General features: G+C 39.9%; 1 protein-coding gene across 8 annotated transcripts in view; it reads left to right on the plus strand.

The window, feature by feature from the left end:
* The window catches only part of SMAP1 (small ArfGAP 1), a 201,727-nt gene that overhangs the window by 32,809 nt on the left and 145,937 nt on the right, over positions 1-22,981 (plus strand). The window lies entirely within an intron of this gene.

Consider the following 22,981-nt stretch of genomic DNA (forward strand, 5'->3'; position numbering starts at 1 on the left):
AGGCTCACAGTCTTGACAGCCATTGCAGAGGAATCCAGAGTAATCTCATGAGCTGCTGTAGAGAATTGCAGCTTTTGCTGAATAACATTTTATAATTTTTGGGCCGGGCGCGGTGGCTCAAGCCTGTAATCCCAGCACTTTGGGAGGCCGAGATGGGCGGATCACAAGGTCAGGAGATCGAGACCATCCTGGCTAACCCGGTGAAACCCCGTCTCTACTAAAAAATACAAAAAACTAGCTGGGCGAGGTGGCGGGCGCATGTAGTCCCAGCTACTCGGGAGGCTGAGGCAGGAGAATGGCGTGAACCTGGGAGGCGGAGCTTGCAGTGAGCTGAGATCCGGCCACTGCACTCCAGCCCGGGCGACAGAGCGAGACTCCGTCTCAAAAAAAAAAAAAAAAACATTTTATAATTTTTGTTGGAAACCTGAATTTGGTTCTCACCTGTGTAACTGTATACTATATAGGGTTTGGGGGTAAAGGTACCTTGTAGACGCCTTGATAACTTGAGGATAATGTCTGTTGTTTACTTTTTGAAATTACTTAACTGCTTGGTTTATCTTAGGATCAAAGGTATAATTTAAACAAAACAACAAAATCCAATGTTGAATCTTTCAATCCATAAACATGGAATATATTTCAGTTTTTTTTGTGTCTTTTTCAATTTCTTGCATCAATGTTTTATTCTGTTCACTCTGGAGATCTTTCATTTCTTTAAGTTTATTTATCTTACTGTGTTTGTAGCTATTGTAATGGAATTACCTTCTTGATTGCTTCTTCTCATTGTTTGCTCTTGACAAGTAGAAATGCTACTGATTTTTGTATATTGATTGTGTATCCTAGAACCTTACTGAATTTGTTTATCCTAATAGTTTTTTTGGTAGAGTCTAATTTTTTCCAAATATAAGATCATATTACCTACAGACAAGGATACTTTGACTTTTTCCTTTCCAAATTGGATGCCCTTTCTTTCTCTTGTCTGATTGCTCTAGCTAGACATTGTTTGACTGTTATGTTGAATAACAGTAGTGATAGTGGGCATCCAGGTCTTTGAGGAAAGGCTTTCAGTTTTTCCCCATTCAGTATGATACTAGCTGGGGGTGTGTCATATATGGCTTTTATTGTGTTGACATATGTTCCTTCCATACTTTGTTTTTTTGGGATTTCTATCATAAAGGGATGTTGAATTTTATCAGAATCTTTTTCAGTATCAGTTGAAATGATTATGTGGTTTTTGTCCTTCGGTCTGTTGATATGATGTGTCACATTGGTTACTTTGCATATGTTGAACTATCATTGCATCCTTGGGATAAATCCCACTTGATTATGATGAATGATCTTTTTAATATGTTGTTTAATTTGGTTTGCTAGTATTTTGTTGAGGAATTTTGTATCAGTGTTCATCAGGATATTGACTTCCTTTTCTTTGATGTGTCTGTCTGGTTTTGGTATCAGGGTGATACTAGCCTTGTAGAATGAGTTTGGAAGTATTCCCTCCTCCTCTATTTGTCAGAATAGTTCGAGTAGGATTGGTATTAGTTCTTCTTTAAATGTTTGATAGAATGCAGCAGTGAAGCCATTGGGTCCTGGACTTTTCTTTGCTGGGATACTTTGTATTACAGCTTCAATCTCATTTCTTGTTATTGGTCTATTTAGATTTTGGATTTCTTTGTGGTTTAATTTTGGTAGATTGTTTGTGTCTAGGAAATTATCCATTTAATCTAGCTTTTCCAATTTATTGGCATATAGTTTCTCATAGTAGCCTCTAATGAGCGTTTGAATTTCTGCAGTATTGGTTGTAATGTCTCCTTTTTCATCTCTGATTTTATTTGTGTCTTCTTTCTTTCTTTGTCTGGCTTATCTTTTGCTTAGCTTTTCAAAAAAAAAACAGCATTTTGTTTCATTGATCTTTTGTATTTTTTATTTCAATTTCATTTATTTCTGCTCCGATCTTTATTGTTTCTTTTCTCCTAATTTTGGGCTTGGTTTGCCTTTGCTTTGCTAGTGTTTAAAGCTGCATCATTATGTTATTTATTTGAAGTCTTCTGCTTTTGTAATGTAGGCGCTTATTACTATAAACTTTTCTCTTAGTACTGCTTTTGCCTTATCCTACAGGTTTTTGTATGTTGTGTTTTTATGTTTATTTGTTTCAAGACATTTAAAATTTCCTTTTAAATTTCTACATTGATCCCTTGGCCGTTCGGGAGAATACTATTTAATTTCCATGTTTGTATAGTATACATAATTCTTCCTGATACTGATTTCTAGTTTTATTCTGTCGTGTTCAGAGAAGATATTTGATGTGAATTCAATTTTTTTGAATTTTAAGAGTTGTTTTGTGACTCAGCATATAGTCTGTCCTTGAAAATGATCCGTGTGCTGAGGAGAAGAATGTGTATTCTGCAGCTGTTGGATGAAATGTTTTGCAGATATCTGTTAGGTTCATTTTGGTCTATAGTTCAGATTAAGTCCAATGTTTCTTTGTTGATTTTCTGTCTGGATGATCTGTCTAATGCTGAAAGTGGGGTGTTGAAATCTCCAGCTGTTAACTTGGGTTTTCTCTTTGTCTTTAGCTCTAATAATATTTGCTTTATATATTTGGGTTTTACAGTGTTGGGTGCATATATATTTACAATTGTTATATCATCTTGCTGAGTTGACCCCTTTATCATTATAAAATGACCTTTATCTCTGTAGTTTTTCTCTTGAAATCTGTTTTGTCCCATATAAGCTACTCCTGCTCTTTTTTGATTTCTATTTGCATGTACTATCTTCTTCCCTCCCTTTATTTTCAGTCTTTGTGTGTTATTATAGGTGAAGTGTGTTTCTTGTAGGCAATAGATCATTGGATGTTGCTTTTTTATCCATTTAGCCACTGTTTGTCTTTTGACTGGAGAGTTTAATTCATTTACATTCAATGTTATTGATATGTAAGGACTTAATACTGCCATTTTGTTATTTGTTTTCTGGTTGTTTTGTGGTCTTCTCTTCCTTTTTTCCTTTTTTTTTTTTTTCCATTTGAGACAGAGTTTCACACTGTTGCTGGGGCTGGAGTGCAGTGGCGTGATCTCGGCTCACTGCAACCTCTGCCTCCTGGGTTCAAGCAATTCTCCTGCGTCAGCCTCTTGAGTAGCTGGGATTACAGGTGCCCGCCACCATGCCCAGCTAAGTTTTTTGTATTTTTAGTAAAGACGGGGTTTCACCATGTTGGCCAGGCTGGTCTCGAACTCCTGACCTTGTGATTTGCCTGTCTCGACCTCCCCAAGTGCTGGGATTACAGGCTTGAGCCACCACGCCCGGCAGCTTCTTGTCTTTTCATGAAGATGATTTTCTCTGGTGGTATGTTTTAATTCATTGCTTTTTATTTTTTATGTATCTTGTGTAGGTTTTTTTGGCTTGATGTTACCATAAGGCTTGCAAATAACATAATCCATTATTTTACACTGATGACGACTTAATATTAATTACAAAAACAAGCAAAGAGAAAACTAATAAAACCTCTACACTCTAAGTTCATCCCCTCCACTTTTAAACTTTTGGTTATTTCTATCTTATTGCATTGTCTGTGTATTGAAAAGATGTAGTAGTTTTTTGATAGGCTCCTCTCTTGACCTTTCTGCTAAAGATATGAGCAGTTTATACACAACAATTACAGTGCTGCAATATTCTGTGTTTTTTTTATGTGCTTACTATTACCAGTGAGCTTTTTACTTTAAGATGATTTCTTATTGCTCGTTAACATCCTTTTCTTTCATTTTGAAGAACTTCCTTCAGCATTCCTTATAGGACATGTCTGGTGTTGATGAAATCTCTTAGCTTTTGTTTGCCTGGCAATGTCTTTATTTCTCCTTCACTTGAGGGATATTTTCCCTTGATATACTATTCTAGGATAAAAGTTTTTTCCTCCAGCACTTTAAACTTTTTCCTGGCCTGTAGGGTTTCCTCTGAGACATCTGCTGCCAGATGTATTAGAGCTCCTTTGTATGTTATTTGTTTATTTTATCTTCATTTAAGATCCTTTATCTTTGACATTCAGGAATTTGGTAATTAAATGTCTTGAGGTAGTCTGATTTCGGTTAAATCTGTAACCTCTCTGTGCTTTTGAATTGTGATATTTTTGTCTAGGTTTAGAAAATTATCTGTTATTATCCCTTTGAATCAGCCTTCTACCCTGTCTCTCTACCTCCTTGTTAGGCCACTGACTATTAGATTTGCCATTTTAGGACTGTTTTCTAGATTTCGTAGGCATGCTTCATTCTTTTTTATCCTTTTATTCTTTTGTCTCTTCTGACTGTATTTCGAAATAGCCTGCTTCAAGCTTACGAATTATTTCTTCTGCTTGATTAATTCTGTTGAGAGACTGATGCATTCTTCAGTATGTCAGTTGAGTTTTTCAGGTTCAGAATTTCTGCTTGATCTTTAAGTTATTTCAATCTCTTGTTAAATTGATCCGATAGAATTCTGAATTCCTTCTCAGTGTTATGTTGAATTTTGTTGAGCTGCGTCAAAACAGCTGTTTAGAATTCTCCGCCTGGAAGGTCACATATCTCTGACACTCTGGGATTGATCATTTGTGCCTTATTTAGTTCATTTGGGCAGGTCATGTTTTCTTGGATGGTCTTGATGCTTGTGAATGTTTGTTGATGTCTGGGCATTGAAGAGTTAGGTATTTATTGTGGTCTTTGCTGTCTAGGCTTGTTTGTCCTCATCCTTCTTGGGAAGGTTGTCCAGCTATACAAAGGAATTGAGTGTCCTGATCTAAGTCTTTGTTCACTACAGCTGCATCTGCATTAGGGGGAACACGGACTCTTGCAGACCAGTAGAGGTACTGCTTTGGTGGTTTAGGTGAGATCTGAGAGAATCCCCTGGATTACCAGGCAGAGACTCTTGTTTTCTTACCTTACTTTCCTCCAAACAAATGGAGTTTCTCTCTCCGTGCAGTCTCCTGTGGCTGAGGGAGGGGTGAAACAAGTACCCATGTGACCACCACCACTGGGACTGCGCTGGGTTAGACTTGAAACCAGCATAGCACTGAGTCTTACCCAGGACCTGTGGCGACCACTGCCTGGCTACCACTGATGTTCACTTAAGGCCCAAGTGCTCTTCAGTCAGCAGGTAGTGAATCCAGCCTGGCTTGTATCCTTCCTTCAGGACAGCGAGCTCCCCACTGGCCCAGGGTGGGTCCAGAAATGTCTGAGAACCAGGGCTGGGGTCAGGAAGCTTAGGAATCTGCTTAATGCTCTGTTCTGCTGTGGCTGAGCTGACATCCAAGCTGCAAGACAAAGTTCTTTCCGTTCTTCCTCTCTTTTCTTCAAGTAGGAGTCTTTCCTCGTGACCACCACCGCCCAAGGCCTGTGGTGAGTGCTGCCTCGCCACGGCTGATGTTCATTTAAGGCCTGAGGCTCTTCAGTGAGTTTGTAGCAAATGTTGCCAGGCCTGGGTCTCTCCCTTCAGGGCACTGGGCTCCTCTTTGGCCCAGGGTGGGCCCAGAAATGCCATCCAGGAGCCAAGGCCTGGAATCTGGGATCCTACGAACCTGCTTGGTGCTCCACCCCACTGTGACTTAGCTGGCAACCAAGCTGTAAGACAAAGTCACCCTTTATTATTCCCTTTCCTTTCCTCAAGCAGAAGGTGATATGGTTTGGATATTTGTCACACCCAAGTCTCAGGTTGAGATGTTGTAATCCCCAGTGTTGGAGGTGGGGCCTGGTGGGAGGTTTGTGGGTCACAGGAATGGATTCCTTGTAGCTTCGTGCTGTTTTTGAGATAGTAAGTGAGTTCTCATGAGATACGATTATTTAAAAGTGTGTGGCACCTCCCTCTGCCCCTTGCTCCTTCTCTTGCCATACGGCCTGCAAGCACCTGCTTCACCTTCTATCATGAGTAAAAGCTCCCTGAGACTTCCCCAGAAGCCAAGCACTGCTGGTGCCATAATTGTACAGCCTGCAGAACAGGGAACCAATTAAACCTCTTTTCTTTTTTGAGACAGTCTCACTGTCGCCCAGGCTGGAGTGCAGTGGCGTGATCTCGGTTCACTGCAACTTCCACCTCCCAGGTTCAAGCAATTCTTGTGCCTCAGCCTCCAGAGTAGCTGTGATTACAGGTATGTACCACCATGCCTGGCTAATTTTTGTGTTTTTAGTAGAGACTGAGTTTCACCATATTGGCTAGGCCGGCCTCAAACACCTGGCCTCAAGTGATCCACCTACCTTTGCCTCCCAAATTGCTGGGATTACAGGCGTGAGCCACGGCACCCGGCCTAAACCTCTTTTCTTTGTAAATTTCCCAGCCTCAGGTATTTATTTATAGTAACACAAGAATGACCTAATAGAGAAGGAGTCTATCCCCATAGCCACCACAGCTGTGAACATGGTGGGTCATGCTTGAAGTCTGCATGGCACTGGGTCTTACCCAAGGCCTGCAGCGAGTTCTACCTGGCTACTAGCAAGTACCGGCAAGTATTACCTGCTGGTATTTATTCAAGACCCAAGGGCTCTTTAGTCAGCAGGTAAGGGATCCTGCCAGATCTGTGTCCTTCCCTTCAAGGCAGTGGGTTCCCTTCTGGCCCAGGGTGTGTCTAGAATTGTCATTGGGGAGCTAGGTCCTGGAATGGGGGCCTCAGGACTCTGCCTGGTGCTCCATTCTCTTGAGGATAAGTTGGTATCCAAGTTGCAAGACAGAGTCCTCTTTACCCTCCCCTCTTCTCTCCTCACGCAGAAGGAAGGAGTCTCTCCTAGAGCTGTGAGCTGTGCACCTGGGATTGGGGGAGTGGTGACGCAAGCACTCCCTTGGCTGCCCCGGCTGGTGTCTCAGCTCACTGCATCCTCCACCTCCTAGGCTCAAGCAATCCTCCTACCTCAGCCTCCCTAGTAGCTGGGACTACAGGCATACACCATCATGCCTGGCTAATTTTTTTGTGTTTTTGGTAGAGACAGGGTTTGCCATGTTGCCCAGGCTGGTCTCGAACTCCTGAGCTCAAGTGATCCACCCGGCTCTGGATCACAGGTGTGAGCCACCATGCCTGATCTGGTGTGTTTCTAGGTCATGTACACCCCAAGTCCACTGGCTCCAAGCCCAGCACAACACCAGGACTTGCCTAGGAATTGCAGTCCTTGTGGCCAAAACTGCCTTTCAAGTTTATTTAGGACCCCAGAGTGCTTTAGCATGCACTGGTGGGCCTAGCCAGAACTCAGGTTCTTACTGCTGGGATGGATGATTTTCCTCTGGTTAGGGCTGGTATAATAGTTCCTTCCTTGGCCTCCAGCTGATTTCTGCCCTGTGTTGCTTCCCACCATGACTGGCAAGACTGAGTTTCAATGCAGAGTCCCACAATCACTGTGCTTTCCCTTCCCCAAGCACACAGATTCTCTCCCCGTGCCATACAGCTGCTGCCCAGGGGGTTGAGGCAGGTGGTATAGGCAATTCAAAACTGTCTTTCCTAACCAGTGCCCCTTTTCTCAATATGATATTAAAACCAGATACTTTGGTTCTTATGAAGGTGATTTCTTGTGTGGATAGTTGTTCAATTTGGTGTTCCTGCAGGGGAGATGATTATTGGTTCTGTTTGGTCTTCTTGCTCTGCCTCCTCCTACTTCATTGATTACTTTCCTGACCTTTATTTCACCTTTGTTTTCAAAATATGTTTTAGTATGGCAAAAAGTTCTAGGTTGACAGTATTTTACTTTCAGTACTTTTAAGATGTTTTGCTGTTTGTGAGTTTCCATTGATTTCGTGAGAAATCTGTCATCATTATATGTTCCTTTGTCCATAATGCCTTTTCCCCCAGCTTCTTTTAAGATTGTTTTCTGTTTATCCTTAGTTTTAATCAGTTTGATTATGAATTGTCTTTTGGTAGCTTTCCTCATGTTTCTTTTTTGTGAGCGGTGCCACCTGGGATTGGAGGGAGTGGTGTTTTTAGTAGAGATGGAGTTTTACCACGTTGGCTAGGCTGGTCTCAAACTCCTAGCCTTAAGTGATTCACCCGCCTTTGGGGTTCCTTTGAGGTTCTTGGTTCTATGGGTTTATAGTTTTCAATGCATTTGGAAAAAATTCTGCAATTATTTTACTTTTTTTTGCCACCTCCCCCTTAATTTGGGGATTCCAAGTAAAAGTTAATTAGGTTGCTGAAATTGCTGCACAGCTCAGTTATATGCTTTTTTTTTTTTTTTTTTTCCCGGTTGGAGGGGGTCTGTTTATTCTTTGTTTCATTTTAGATAGTTGCTATTGCCTTGTCTTCACATTCTTTTAACAGTTTTTTCTTCTTGATTGTCTCATCTCTTAATTCTGTCCAGTGTAGTTCTTATCCCAGTCGTTATAGTTTGCATCTTATAGAAGTTTGATTTGGGTGTTTTGTGTCCACACACACATGCACTCCATGCCTCTTCACATGTTTAACCTTTCTTTCTTCTTCTTCTTCTTCTTTCGTTTTTGAGACAGAGTCTGGCTCTATTGCCCAGGCTGGAGTTGGGTGGTGTGATCTCAGCTCACTGCAACCTCCCAGGCTCAAGCCATCCTCCCACCTCAGCCTCCTGAATAACTGGAACTACAGGTGCACACCATCACACCTGGTTAATTTTTGTATTTGTTATAGAGACAGAGTCTCGGCCCTGTTGCTCAGGCTGGTCTCGAAATCCTGAGTGCAAGCAGTTCACCTGCTTTGGCCTCCCAAAATACTGGGATTACACGCATGAGCCACTGTGCCTGGCCACATGTTCAGTCTTTCTTATAGCTTCTTGAACATATAGAAGTCAATGATAATGGATTTTGTGCCTTGCCTGCTAATTCAATTATCAGTGTAATTTGAGGGTTTCTTTCAATTGATTGACTTTCCTCCTTTTTATAGATTATGTTTTCCTTTTTTTATGACTTTTTTTTTTTTTTTTTTGGAGACAGAATCACCCTCTGTCACCCAGGCTGGAGTTCAGTGACACGATCTTGGCTCACTGCAACCTCTGCCTCCCAGGCTCAAGTGATTCTCCTGCTTCAGCCTCCCAGGGAGCTGGGATTACAGATGCCTGCCACCATGCTCAACTAAGTTTTGTATTTTTAGTAGAGACAGGGTTTGTATGTTGGCCAGACTGGTCTTGAACTGACCTCAAGTGATCTGCCTGACTTGGCCTCTGAAAGTGCTGGGATTACAGGTGTGAGCCACTGTGCTCAGCCAGCCTTTTTCAATTGAATGCTAGATATGGTGAATTTTGTTTATCGGTTCCTGATATTTTTGTATTTTTATAAATATGTATCATCTTTTTTCTTGGATGCAGTTAAGTTGCTTGGAAATAGCCTGACTTTTTCGGATCTTGCTTTTAAGCTTTAGTAGGTGAGACTACGGGACTTTATAGAATTAATTTTTCCATTAGTGAGGCATAAATTCTTCCGAATATCACATCTGATGATCCATTAATAATAAAGTTTTCAAGTTAGTTTCCTCTAATTGTTTTGGGTGGGATTTTCCCTACCTGCTGTAGTTTCCTCACACGTGCGCCAATCAATACTCGATTGAATACTCAAGTGATGACCTTTTGCATATTTAAGGAGTTTTCTCTCTGTGCATCTCTCTCCTCTTGTATGCTGCCTTGTGAAATTCAGCCACCTTAGTCTTTGTGAACTCCCAGATCCATTTCCTGGAGTTAGGGAGGCCACTGTGCTGCCCCTGGATTTATCTTTCCTTTGCCATGGCCTGGACACTTTCCCTGGACAGTAAGCTGAGTTCATTGTAAGGCTCTCACTAGTTTGTTTTCCATATCTTGATTTCCAGGTTTTTCAGGAATGTGTTATATATATTTTGTTTGGATTTAAAGTTGCTTTAGTCGATTGGGCAAATTTCAATGTATGTTCCTTCATATTTTGGTTAGAAAACAGAACTCAATATAGTATTTTAGTAGAAAAAAGGTATGAAAAGAAAATTACTTTTAAACCCCTTGTTTCTTTTTATTGAAACTTACATTTTTCCTAGGCTCATTGAAGAGAACAGTTATATTTAAATTTATTTATCACATCTGTCCTCATGTAATTTTTAGAGCTACTAACAAAATACAGGAGAAAATGAAAACTATTGATGTTACTAGTACTCTTCTGTTGCAGTGAAAGCTTGATACTGCTAAGTGAATGATACAAAACAAGTTAATCCATTACTCCTCCTGATTCTCTGAAGTCTGAATCAACTTAGAGAGGAAATCTCCTGTGATGTGCTGTGCTCTTCATATGTAAATTTGATGTTACTTTGCTGACTGTTAATATTACAGATTTTTTTCAAGTCAAAACTTTTGGTTATATTCTGCAGCAAGTTATTTAAATTGTCCGTGTTTCAAATAACATCTCATTCCATTTCATAGAATGGTGAAAACATCTGTTTACATAATTATAATTTGCTGTTGTCAAACTGGTACAGAATTTGCCTTAGTCTTTGAGTTTATTCTTCCTGCTAAAATGCAAACAAGGCTAATATGTTCCACAATTGTATTTGTTAAAAATCTTGATATGGCAATTTTCATTGTTACTGATATCAAGGACATTAAGTGGGATTAGTCAACCATATCCATTATTTGTGAGCTTGAAAGACAAGAAAGTAGTTAGACTCTGCAGCTAATTCAGAGTATCGTTTTAGCTATCAGTTTCTGCTTCTCCTTATATCAAGACTTTTAAGCAACGGTTCTAATATACAGAGACATTGATTGTTTTAGTTAATTTTTCCACTTCAAGCTGAAAGGTGCTATTAATTGAACAGGCAGGCATCCAAAGACAAACATCTAACTTGTCTCTGTCTTGCTCTCTTGCGATGTGTAGTTCATGATGGCAGACTCTCATCTGTTTTATTTCCCTCAGGATACCCAATACCAAGAAAGTTCTTGGCACACAGTAAGCATTAGCTACATTTTTGATGACAGTGAGTCAATGAATGAGTGAATGAACAATTAAGCTTCTGAGTCTTTTCCCGTCCTGCAAATCTCATCCATCTTTCCAGGCCCAGTTCAAAGTTATACTGCATTTATGAAATGTTTTTTGAATGAAATTTTCTCCCAACTATTTCAGTTCATTATGATTTTCTTTCTTTTTTTTTTTTTTTTAAGGCAGAGTCTTGCTCTGTTGCCCAGACTGGAGTGAAGTGGTATGATCTTGGGTCACTGCAACTTCCACCTCCTGGGTTCAAGAGATTCTCCTGCCTCAGCTTCCCAAGTAGCTGGGATTACAGGCGCCCGCCACCATGCCCGGCTGATTTTTTTGTAGTTTTAGTGGAGGTGGGGTTTCATCGTGTTGGCCAGACCAATCTCAAACTCCTGACCTCAGGTGATCCCTCTGCCTCGGCCTCCCAAACTGTTGGGATTATAGGTGTGAGCTGCCACGCCGGGGCCATTATGATCTTTTCACTGAACTCTTGGCATTTTCTTGCCAGTTTAAGAGAGAATTTTCTAACAAATATAACTGCACATAGTTGGAGTAGGCAGCAAGTAGGAAACATTCTGTTCCTTAAAATGTTTAAGGAGTGGCAGGATGGCCTTGTCAGTAAAAGGGAGGAGAGTGACAGGTATAGCGTTCTTTGTGCCAGGTACTTATTATGTATTTCACGCCCTTTAATTTCAAAGGCCCTGACCCTACAAGGTATAGATCAACTTTCCATATTTTTTTAGTGTGGAAACTGAGGTTTTAGAGACGCCTATAAAATTTGTCTACAGTTCCATAGCCATAAGCGTCTGACTGATAAAGCAAACCCAGGTTGTTCTTTGTAGAAGAGCTGTTACACTGCCTTCAGTGGGTAACTACTTCATGAACTCAGAGTCCATTATGATTGTGTAAAGTATGACAGTTTGGCATTTCTACCAAGAAATGAAGGCTTGAATGGGGCAGAATGACGGCACTTGGTGGTTAGGAAGAGAAGAAAGTTTTGGATAATGGGATAATTAGAAACACCAAAAGGGAAAGAGAGGTACCAAACTTCATCATTCTGTTCATATTTTGGCCTCGTGATATATCAGGATTTTTGACAATGAAGTTGGTGTATCCAATTTTGATTTTTTTAGAGAAACATTTATTGTTGAGGTTTATTGCTCTGGTTTTTGTTTTATATGATACAAGAGAAACAAAAAAATAAAGTATTACAGTAAAAATAAGTCCTTTCCCCCCAACTAGATTTTTATCTTAAGTTAAAACCAGTCATCTGACTTCTTGTTTTTAGTGAAGATCGTGTTTGTTAATAATGCATTTTTTGAACTTGTCTTTTTTCATTGGTTCATGTGAAACAGACATACCATAGTAAACTGGCATATTTTATCTGGCTGCTCTCAGGTAAACCATCATGTTATATAGAGGTTAAAGAGGTAAAGTGGGTTCATATTTTTGGTGGTTTTATTGGCAGATTTTCTCTCTCCTTTTCTGTACACTGAAAATATTTGCATAATTACGATTTTTGAGAATTGCATAACCCTATTTGTATTTAATATATGCCTTTAAACAAATGAAAAAATATATTAAACTTTCATTGTACCACCAGATGGCGCTCTCTATTAATCAAATTAAGATGCCCACATCATTTTCTGAATTATTTTGTGTTACATGTATTGTTAGATTTTTGGCATGAATATATGGTCAAATAATAATGGGATCTAGAATTCACAAGTAAAAGAGGAAGTAGAATAAATGAGTTGCTAATGTATAGCCCCAGGATATATCAAATAAATCAGTGTTTAAATAGTTTCTGGAATTTAATCATTAGTCATTAGAATAATGTTAGAATAAAATTTAGGATTAGGAATATAGCTGTTTTGTATTTTGCCACATATGTTTGTCTTTCCTTATTCTGGGTTTTTCTTTGATTTTTATCAATAGTTTTTGTTTATCAGCTGCTTTTGACATTATGGTTTCTCTTGTTATAAATTAGTTTTTATACTATTAGAGTAACTTTATTCCAATTATGACGTACTGGAATTTGGATTCATGAGATTTTGTCGTATTTTCATCACATAAGCATGGAACATTTGAGCTTGATTTGTTTAACAAAATGAATAAACATCATCTCTGAATATATTCACTTGTGTCTTATTATTCACTTGTTATTTCAGTAATAAAGGATGTTAATCTTAAATTAGTAATCCTAAATAAAACTTTTATATTATCTCATTAACTTTTTTTTTTTTTAGCTAAAAGGAATGATAGGCAAAATTGATCTATGTTGAAAGTCAGCCTGAAAGCTATTGAGAGCATGATCTGTTAAGTAACATAGCAGTAAAGGCCTTTTACTGTTGCCTTTGTGAAAAGCAAACTAAACAGTTATTTTCAAAAGCAAACTATTTTGCCATTTAAAAAAGCTTGAAAATAGACATCTGAAACCTAACATTGTTAATGTAACACATTTTAAACATTTATTTATTTATATTTATTTTTGAGACGGAGTCTCACTCTGTCACCCAGGCTGGAGTGCAGTGGCGCGATCTCGGCTCACTGCAACCTCCGCCTCCTGGGCTCATGCCATTCTCCTGCCTCAGCCTCCCGAGCAGCTGGGACTACAGGCGCCCGCCACCACGCCTGGCTAATTTTTTCGTATTTTTAGTAGAGATGGGGTTTCACCGTGTTCGCCAGGATAGTCTTGATCTCCTGACCTCGTGATCCGCCCGCCTCGGCCTCCCAAAGTGCTGGGATTACAGGCGTGAGCCACCGTGCCCAGCCGTGTTGGCCATTTTTATGCCTTCTTTGGAAAAATGTCTATTCAGGTTCTTTGCCTGTTTTTAAAAAAGTGTTTTTTTGGTTTTGTTTTTTTGCTAATAAGCTTTAAAAATTTTTTTAGATATTAACTTCTTAACAGAGATACAGTTTGCAAATATTTTGTCCCAGTCTGTAGGCTGCCTTTTCATTTTGTTGATTGTTTCTTTTGCATTGCAGAAGATTTTTAGTTTGATGTAGTCCACTTATTTTTGCTTTTGTGGTTTGAGCTTTTGCTGTGATAGCTCAAAATCGTTGTCAATCAGTATGAAGGAGGTTTTCCCTGTATTTTCTTCTAAGGATGTGTGTGTGTGTGTATGTGTGGTATAAGGGTCCAGTTTCATTCTTTTGCATTAGATATTTAGTTTTCCCAACCCCATTTATTGAAGAGACTGTGCTTTCACCATTGTGTCTTCTTGGCGGGCTTGTCAGGAATTACTTGACCATATATGCTAGGATTTATTTCTGGCTTTCTATGTTGTTTCATTAGTCTGTGTCTATTTTTATGCCCATACTATTTTGTTTTGATTACTATAGCTTTATAATACTTTTTTTTTCTTTTGAGACAGGCTGTTGCTCTGTTGCCCATGCTAGAATACAGTAGCACGATCATGGCTCATTGTAGCCTTGACTTCCCTGGCTCAAGTGATCCTCCCACCCGAGCCTGCGACTGTGTGCCAGCATGCCTGGTTAATTTTGAAATTTTTTGTAGAGACAGGTCTGTTTCGCCCAGGCTGGTCTCAAGTACCTGGGCACAAGTAATCCTCCTGGCTCAGTTTCCCAAAGTGTTGGGATTACAGGTGTGAGCCACTGCACCTATCCTATAATATGATTTGAAATCAAGAAGTGTGATGCCTCTAACCTTATTTTTCTTTCTTAAGATTGTTTTGACTACTTGGAGCCTTTTGTGGTTTCATATAGATTTTACAGTTTTTTTCTATTTCTGTGAAAAATGTCATTGGAATTGCATTTGTTTGTATATTGTTTTAGGTACCATGGATATTTTAACAATATAATTCTTCCAATTCATGAACACAAGGTATCTTTCCATTTGTGTCTTCAATTTTTTTTTTTTTAATCAGTGTTTTATAGTTTTCAGGGTACAGATCTTTCATTCCCTGGTTAGGTTTATTCCTAACTTCAGTCATTCATTACTTAACGATGGGGTAAATTCTGAGAGATGAGTCATAAGGTGATTTCATCATCATGGGAAACTCAGAGTGTACCTATGCAAACTAGCTGTCTCTGTGTCTTGGCTGTCATGGTATAGCCTATTGCTCCTAGGCGACAAACCTGTACAGCATGTTACTGTACTGAATACTGTAGGCAATTGTAGCATATGGTGTTTATATATCAAAACAATTAAACCTGGAAAAGGTACAGTACAAATTGCTATAAAAGGTAAAAAACGGTCTGGGTGCGGTGGCTCACACCTGTAATCCCAGCACTTTGGGAGGCTGAGGTGGGCTGATCATGAGGTCAAGAGATAGAGACCATCCTGGCCAACATGGTGAAACCCCATCTCTACTAAAAATACAAAAATTAGCTGGGCATGGTGGCATGCACCCATTGTCCCAGCTACTCGGGAGGCTGAGGTAGGAGAATCGCTTGAACCCGGGAGGTGGAGGTTGCAGTGAGCCGAGATTGCGTTACTGCACTCCAGTCTGGTGACAGAGCGAGACTCCATCTCAAAAAAAAAAAAGATTAAAAACGGTACACACATATAGGCACTTACCATGAATGAATGGTGCTTGCAGAATTGTCAGTTGCTCTGGGTAAGTCAGTGAGTGAATAGTGACTGAATGTGAAGGCATAAGACGTTACTGTAGGCTTTGTAAACACTGTACACTTAGGCTAGAATAAATTTATGTTAAAATTTATTGATTAACAAATTAATCTTAGCTTACTGTAACTTTTTATTTAAAAACTTAAAAATTGTTTTAAACTTCTTGACTCTTGTAATAGTTTAAGACACACATTGTACAGCTATACAACAATTTTCTTTATATCCTTATTCTGTAAGTTTTTGTCTATTATTATTATTGCTTTTTTACTTTTTAAGCTTTTTTGTTCAAAACTAAGACACAAACATCCATATTAGCCTAGGACTCCACAGGTTCAGGATTTTCGGTATCCCTCTTTCACCTTCACATCTTACCCCATGGAAGGGCTTCAAGGGCAGTAACACACATGGAACTGTCATTTCCTATAGTAATAATGCCATCTTCTGGAATACCTCCTGAAGGGCCTACCTGAGTCTGTTTTACAGTTAACTTTTTTTAATAAGTAGAAGGAGTACATTCTAAATTAACAGTAAAAAGTATAGTAAATACATAAACCAGTGCCGTAGTCATTTATTATCAAGTACATAATTGTATGTGCTGTACTTTTATTCGACTGGCAGTGTAGGTTTATTTACACCAACATTACCACAGATATGTTAGTAATATGTTGTGCTACCATGTCACAATAATTACAATGTCTCTGGGCAATAGGAATTTTTTATTTCCATAATAATTTCATGGAACTATCACTGTAAATGTGGTCTGTCATTGATTGGAAGGTCATTATGCAGAGCCTGACTGTATTTTATTCCTTTTGTTGTGTTTTCTCTTTCAGATTGAGCACTGTTGGTATAAATAAATGCAGCTGATTTTTATATGTTGATTTTGTATTCTACTTTACTGAATTCATTTATTAGCTCTTTTTTTTTTTTTGAGACAGAGTTTGACTCTTGTTGCCCAGGCTGGAGTGCATTGGTGCGATCTCTGCTCACTGCAACCTCTGCCTTCCGGGTTCAAGCGATTCTCCTCCTCAGCCTCCTGAGTAGCTGGGATTACGGGCGCCTGCCACCATGCCTGGCCAATTTTTGTGTTTTTAGTAGAGACAAGTGTTTCACCATGTGTGCCAGGCTGGTCTCGAACTCTTGACTTCAGACGATCCACCTGCCTCGTCCTCCCAAAATGCTGGGACCCACACCTGGCCTAATATATATATATATTTATTTATTTTAATGGCGTCATTAGTATTTTCTACATAAAGGATTATGCCTTCTGCAAATAAGGATAATTTCACCTTTTCCTTTCTGATTTGGATGCTGTTTATATCTTTTGTCTGATTGGTCTTGCTAATATTTCCGATTCTGTGTTCAATAGAAGTGGTGAGAGTAGATATCCTTTCCTCGTACCAGATCTTGGAAGAAAAGCTTTCAGTTTCTTCCCCACAGATTATGATGTTTGCTTTGGGTTTTTCATAAATGGCCTTTATTATGTTGAGGAAGTTTCCTTCTATACTTCTGTTGAAAGTTTTTATTATGAAAAGATGTCGAACTTTTGTCAAATGCTTTTTTGTTCATTTATTGAGATGATCATGTGGCTTGTGTCATTCATTCTGTTAATGAGGGGTAATCACCTTGATTGATTTGTGTATGTTAAGCCAACCTTATATCCCGGGGGAAAAATCCCACTTGGTCAAAGTGTATTATTTTTATTTTTTTTTATTTTTTTTTATTATACTTTAAGTTCTAGGGTACATGTGCATGACGTTTATATCATGTATAACTCCCCAATGCAATCCCTCCCTCCTCCCCCCTCCCCATGATAGGCCCCAGTGTGTGATGTTCCCCTTCCCGAGTCCCAGTGATCTCATTGTTCAGTTCCCACCTATGAGTGAGAACATGCGGTGTTTGGTTTCTCTTCTTGTGATAGTTTGCTAAGAATGATGGATTCCAGCTGCATCCATGTCCCTACAAAGGACGCAAACTCATCCTTTTTTATGGCTGCATAGTATTCCATGGTGTATATGTGCCACATTTTCTTAATCCAGTCTGTCACAGATGGACATTTGGGTTGATTCCAAGTCTTTGCTATTGTGAATAGTGCCGCAATAAACATACGTGTGCATGTGTCTTTGTAGTAGGGTAATTTATAATCCTTTGGGTATATACCCAGTAGTGGGATGGCTGGGTCATATGGTACATCTAGTTCTAGATCCTTGAGGAATCGCCATACTGTTTTCCATAATGGTTGAACTAGTTTACAATCCCACCAACAGTGTAAAAGTGTTCCTATTTCTCCACATCCTCTCCAACACCTGTTGTTTCCTGACTTCTTAATGATTGCCATTCTAACTGGTGTGAGATGGTATCTCATTGTGGTTTTGATTTGCATTTCTCTGATGGCGAGTGATGATGAGCATTTTTTCATGTGTCTGTTGGCTGTATGGATGTCTTCTTTTGAGAAATGTCTGTTCATATCCTTTCCCCACTTTTTGATGGGGTTGTTTGTTTTTTTCTTGTATATTTGTTTGAGTTCTTTGTAGATTCTGGATATTAGCCCTTTGTCAGATGAGTAGGTTGCAAAAATTTTCTCCCATTCTGTAGGTTGCCTGTTCACTCTGATGGTAGTTTCTTTTGCTGTGCAAAAGCTCTTTAGTTTGATTAGATCCCATGTGTCAATTTTTGCTTTTGCTGCCGTTGCTTTTGGTATTTTAGACATGAAGTCCTTGCCCATGCCTATGTCCTGAATGGTACTACCTAGATTTTCTTCTAGGGTTTTTATGGTATTAGGTCTAACATTTAAGTCTCTGATCCATCTTGAATTAATTTTCGTATAAGGGGTAAGGAAAGGATCCAGTTTCAGCTTTCTACTTATGGCTAGCCAATTTTCCCAGCACCATTTATTAAATAGGGAATCCTTTCCCCATTTCTTGTTTTTGTCAGGTTTGTCAAAGATCAGATGGCTGTAGATGTGTGGTATTATTTCTGAGGACTCTGTTCTGTTCCATTGGTCTATATCTCTGTTGTGGTACCAGTACCATGCTGTTTTGGTTACTGTAGCCTTGTAGTATAGTTTGAAGTCAGGTAGCGTGACGCCTCCAGCTTTGTCCTTTTGACTTAGGATTGTCTTGGCAATGCGGGCTCTTTTTTGGTTCCATATGAACTTTAAAGCCGTTTTTTCCAATTCTGTGAAGAAAGTCATTGGTAGCTTGATGGGGATGGCATTGAATCTATAAATCACCTTGGGCAGTATGGCCATTTTCACGATATTGATTCTTCCTATCCGTGAGCATGGTATGTTCTTACATTTGTTTGTGTCCTCTTTGATTTCACTGAGCAGTGGTTTGTAGTTCTCCTTGAACAGGTCCTTTACATCCCTTGTAAGCTGGATTCCTAGGTATTTGATTCTCTTTGAAGCAATTGTGAATGGAAGTTCATTCCTGATTTGGCTCTCTGCTTGTCTGTTACTGGTGTATAAGAATGCTTGTGACTTTTGCACATTAATTTTGTATCCTGAGACTTTGCTGAAGTTGCTTATCAGCTTAAGGAGATTTTGGGCTGAGACAATGGGGTTTTCTAAATATACAATCATGTCATCTGCAAACAGGGACAGTTTGACTTATTCTTTTCCTAACTGGATACCCTTGATTTCTTTCTCTTGCCTGATTGCCCTAGCCAGAACTTCCAACACGATGTTGAATAGGAGTGGTGAGAGAGGGCATCCCTGTCTTGTGCCAGTTTTCAAAGGGAATTTTTCCAGTTTTTGCCCATTCAGTATGATATTAGCTGTGGGTTTGTCATAAATAGCTCTTATTATTTTGAGGTACGTTCCATCAATACCGAATTTATTGAGCGTTTTTAGCATAAAGGGCTGTTGAATTTTGTCAAAAGCCTTTTCTGCATCTATTGAGATAATCATGTGGTTCTTGTCTTTGGTTCTGTTTCTATGCTGGATTACGTTTATTGATTTGCGAATGTTGAACCAGCCTTGCATCCCAGGGATGAAGCCCACTTGATCATGGTGGATAAGCTTTTTGATGTGCTGCTGAATCCGGTTTGCCAGTATTTTATTGAGGATTTTTGCATCGATGTTCATCAGGGATATTGGTCTAAAATTCTCTTTTTTTGTTGTGTCTCTGCCAGGCTTTGGTATCAGGATGATGTTGGCCTCATAAAAAGAGTTAGGGAGGATTCCCTCTTTTTCTATTGATTGAAATAGTTTCAGAAGGAATGGTACCAGCTCCTCCTTGTACCTCTGGTAGAATTCAGCTGTGAATCCATCTGGTCCTGGACTTTTTTTGGTGGGTAGGCTACTAATTGTTGCCTCAATTTCAGAGCCTGCTATTGGTCTATTCAGGGATTCAACTTCTTCCTGGTTTAGTCTTGGGAGAGTGTAAGTGTCCAGGAAATTATCCATTTCTTCTAGATTTTCTAGTTGATTTGCGTAGAGGCATTTATAGTATTCTCTGATGGTTGTTTGTATTTCTGTGGGGTCGGTGGTGATATCCCCTTTATCATTTTTTATTGCGACTATTTGATTCCTCTCTCTTTTCTTCTTTATTAGTCTTGCTAGCGGTCTGTCAATTTTGTTGATCTTTTCAAAAAACCAACTCCTGGATTCATTGATTTTTTGGAGGGTTTTTTGTGTCTCTATCTCCTTCAGTTCTGCTCTGATCTTAGTTATTTCTTGCCTTCTGCTAGCTTTTGAATGTGTTTGCTCTTGCCTCTCTAGTTCTTTTAATTGTGATGTTAGAGTGTCAATTTTAGATCTCTCCTGCTTTCTCTTGTGGGCATTTAGTGCTATAAATTTCCCTCTACACACTGCTTTAAATGTGTCCCAGAGATTCTGGTATGTTGTATCTTTGTTCTCATTGGTTTCGAAGAACATCTTTATTTCTGCTTTCATTTCGTTATGTACCCAGTAGTCATTCAGGAGCAGGTTGTTCAGTTTCCATGTAGTTGAGCGGTTTTGATTGAGTTTCTTAGTCCTGAGTTCTAGTTTGATTGCACTGTGGTCTGAGAGACAGTTTGTTATAATTTCTGTTCTTGTACATTTGCTGAGGAGTGCTTTACTTCCAATGATGTGGTCAATTTTGGAATAAGTGCGATGTGGTGCTGAGAAGAATGTATATTCTGTTGATTTGGGGTGGAGAGTTCTATAGATGTCTATTAGGTCCGCTTGGTGCAGAGATGAGTTCAATTCCTGGATATCCTTGTTAACTTTCTGTCTCGTTGATCTGTCTAATGTTGACAGTGGAGTGTTGAAGTCTCCCATTATTATTGTATGGGAGTCTAAGTCTCTTTGTAGGTCTCTAAGGACTTGCTTTATGAATCTGGGTGCTCCTGTATTGGGTGCATAGATATTTAGGAGAGTTAGCTCTTCCTGTTGAATTGATCCCTTTACCATTATGTAATGGCCTTCTTTGTCTCTTTTCATCTTTGATGGTTTAAAGTCTGTTTTATCAGAGACTAGGATTGCAACCCCTGCTTTTTTTTGTTCTCCATTTGCTTGGTAGATCTTCCTCCATCCCTTTATTTTGAGCCTATGTATGTCTCTGCATGTGAGATGGGTCTCCTGAATACAGCAGACTGATGGGTCTTGACTCTTTATCCAGTTTGCCAGTCTGTGTCTTTTAATTGGAGCATTTGGTCCATTGACATTTAAGGTTAATATTGTTATGTGTGAACTTGATCCTGTCATTATGATATTAACTGGTTATTTTGCTCGTTAGTTGATGCAGTTTCTTCCTAGCCTCGATGTTCTTTACATTTTGGCATGTTTTTGCAATGGCTGGTACCAGTTGTTCCTTTCCATGTTAGGGCTTCCTTCAGGGTCTCTTGTAAGGCAGGCCTGGTGGTGACAAAATCTCTAAGCATTTGCTTATCTGTAAAGGATTTTATTTCTCCTTCACTGATGAAGCTTAGTTTGGCTGGATATGAAATTCTGGGTTGAAAATTCTTTTCTTTAAGAACGTTGAATATTGGCCCCCACTCTCTTCTGGCTTGTAGAGTTTCTGCCGAGAGGTCTGCTGTTAGTCTGATGGGCTTCCCTTTGTGGGTAACCCGACCTTTCTCTCTGGCTGCCCTTAAGATTTTTTCCTTCATTTCAACTTTGGTGAATCTGGCAATATGTGTCTTGGAGTTGCTCTTCTGAGGAGTATCTTTGTGGCGTTCTCTGTATTTCCTGAATTTGAATGTTGGCCTGCCCTACTAGGTTGGGGAAGTTCTCCTGGATGATATCCTGAAGAGTGTTTTCCAACTTGGTTCCATTTTCCCCCTCACTTTCAGGCACCCCAATCAGACGTAGATTTGGTCTTTTTACATAATCCCATACTTCTTGCAGGCTTTGTTCATTTCTTTTTCTTCTTTTTTCTTTTGGTTTCTCTTCTCGCTTCATTTCATTCATTTGATCCTCAATCGCTGATACTCTTTCTTCCAGTTGATCGAGTCGGTTACTGAAGCTTGTGCATTTGTCACGTATTTCTCGTGTCATGGTTTTCATCTCTGTCATTTCGTTTATGATCTTCTCTGCATTAATTAGTCTAGCTGTCAATTCTTCCACTCTTTTTTCAAGATTTTTAGTTTCTTTGCGCTGGGTACGTAATTCCTCCTTTAGCTCTGAGAGGTTTGATGGACTGAAGCCTTCTTCTCTCATCTCGTCAAAGTCATTCTCTGACCAGCTTTGATCCGTTGCTGGCGATGGGCTGCGCTCCTTTGCAGGGGGAGATGCGCTCTTATTTTTTGAATTTCCAGCTTTTCTGCCCTGCTTCTTCCCCATCTTTGTGGTTTTATCTGTCTCTGGTCTTTGATGATGGTGACGTACTGATGGGGTTTTGGTATAGGTGTCCTTCCTGTTTGATAGTTTTCCGTCTGACAGTCAGAAGGACTGTCTGTTGGTCTGTTGGAGATTGCTTGAGGTCCACTCCAGACCCTGTTTTCCTGGGTGTCAGCAGCAGAGGTTGCCGAAGATAGAATATTGCTGAACAGCGAGTGTACCTGTCTGATTCTTTCTTTGGAAGTTTCCTCTCAGGGGTGACTCCACCCTGTGAGGTGTGGGGTGTCAGACTGCCCCTAGTGGGGGATGTCTCCCAGCTAGGCTACTCAGGGGTCAGGGACCCACCTGAGCAGGCAGTCTGTCCGTTCTCAGATCTCAACCTCCGCGTTAGGAGATCCACGGCTCTCCCCAAAGCTGTCAGACAGAGTCATTCGCGTCTGCAACGCCCCGCTCTTTCCCCTAATGGACTGCAGCTGTGCGCTGTCCACAGAGGTAGAGTCTACAGAGACAGGCAGGCTTCCTTGAGCTGCTGTGAGCTCCACCCAGTTCGAGCTTCCCAGCGGCTTTGTTTACCTACTTAAGCCTCAGCAATGGCGGGCGCCCCTCCCCCAGCCTCGCTGCTGCCTTGCGGATAGATCGCCGCAGACGGCTGTGTTAGCAGTGAGGGAGGCTCCGTGGGCGTGGGACCCTCCCGGCCAGGTATGGGATATATTCTCCTGGTGTGCCTGTTTCCTTAAAGC

This window comes from Trachypithecus francoisi, unplaced genomic scaffold (assembly GCF_009764315.1).
Source record: "Trachypithecus francoisi isolate TF-2019V2 unplaced genomic scaffold, Tfra_2.0 Lachesis_group10, whole genome shotgun sequence".
NCBI classification, from domain to species: Eukaryota; Metazoa; Chordata; class Mammalia; order Primates; family Cercopithecidae; genus Trachypithecus; species Trachypithecus francoisi.